Here is a 1,574-nt window from a genome sequence, read left to right as displayed (position 1 = left end):
AGTATTTCCTCCAATGTCACTCTGGATGTGGATTTGTCAATGTATGACTGAAAGCAAAAGAGATAAATGTATATAATTCTAGTTTCATTCCTGTCAGCGCAGGTTTATATTCAGAATATAAGCTGATTTGGGGGAAGGGAGACCATTTTAGCCTACTGCATTGTTGAAAAGCCTTTTAGTGTCAAACTTTTAGTTTGACAGCTTTTGTCCTTGTTTCTTCACTTTGTCTTTCTCATGTTGCAGAGGATAATTTAGATAGTTCTTGGTAGTTTTTCTTGGCCCATCACCCTCACCCCTTACCTGTATGTTGAAGTAAATGCATTTCTTATGCCTAATTTTTAGAGAATGCTTCTCTAACTTTTCTCCTTTTTATCAGAATGAGACTGCCATAAGGAGGTATGCAGCAGTACAGAGAGAACTTCTAATGTTAATAATATTGAGAGACTCTGAAAAGGATTAACAATGACAGTGAGATAAAGCTGCCATCTTTTGGTCCTCTAGCAGGGTTGCACCACAATGACTACAGTATGGGCATCTCAGCCTCCGTGGAACCAAACATGACTGCTTTTTGTAGGGAGGTTAAGAACCACGGATCATTTCATTATTTGGCTCTCTTCCCTATTTGTGATTTACATATTTACATTATTCACTTGAATATACATGTGTTTCTTTCCTCCTTTCCCTATTCCTGTTATTTAATTCTAGTTCCTGGATATAAATTCATAAAATGCATAAATCCCAAACAATTGCTCACTTTCAGGGAACTGAGGTCCTCTTGGGCTGGAGGATCTGCCTAGAAATTCCTCCTTGTACCATGAACTTCTATGTATCACAAAAGCCCCAAATTCACAGTTTCTACCTATACTGAGTTATCAGCTAGGAACTGTAATGTAGAAAGACCACAAAAGAAAATAGGGTAGTACAGATACTCCTTGACTTACAACAGTTACAATGAAAAAAGTGACATGACCATTTTTCAGACTTTTCTAGCATCCCCATGGTAATGTGATCAAAATTCAGACTCTTGGCATCTGATTCATATTTATGACGGTTGAGTGTTCCAGGATCATGTGATCAACTTTGGCAGCCTTCTGACAAGAAAAGTCAATAGGGAAGCCAGATTCACTTAACAACTGTGTTACTAATGCCTGTGGTGATTCACTTAACAACAGTGGCAAGAAAGGTTATAAAATGGGGCAAAACTCACTTAACAAATGTCTCACTTAACAACAGAAACTTTGGGCTTAATTGTAGTTGTAAGTCAAGGACCACCTGTACAATCTTTTAACAAAAGAGAGATAACTGCAAATCCCTTTCTCAACCTGCTCTTAGTAGAAATTCTCATGAAAGCAGAGGAGTCTTACATGTTAAGGGACTGAAGAGCCAAAATGAGGTTTCCCTGATCTAAACTTTAACAAAAATGTCCGTTATCAATGATTCAGTAGAAATCTGGAGTCCAGAGTTTTACATTACAGCGCACCATACAATGTGCATTAATATTTCAGTGAGCTATATTCCCAGTGATATAGGTTTCCTCTTCTGAATTATTAAAGTAGACATACTGAGTTTTTTCC

This window comes from Pseudonaja textilis, chromosome 5 (genome assembly GCF_049901715.1).
Source record: "Pseudonaja textilis isolate UNSWEBS1 chromosome 5, rPseTex1.2, whole genome shotgun sequence".
NCBI lineage: Eukaryota > Metazoa > Chordata > Lepidosauria > Squamata > Elapidae > Pseudonaja > Pseudonaja textilis.
The sequence above is the reverse complement of the archived record's forward strand: the minus strand, read 5'-3'. Positions refer to the sequence as shown.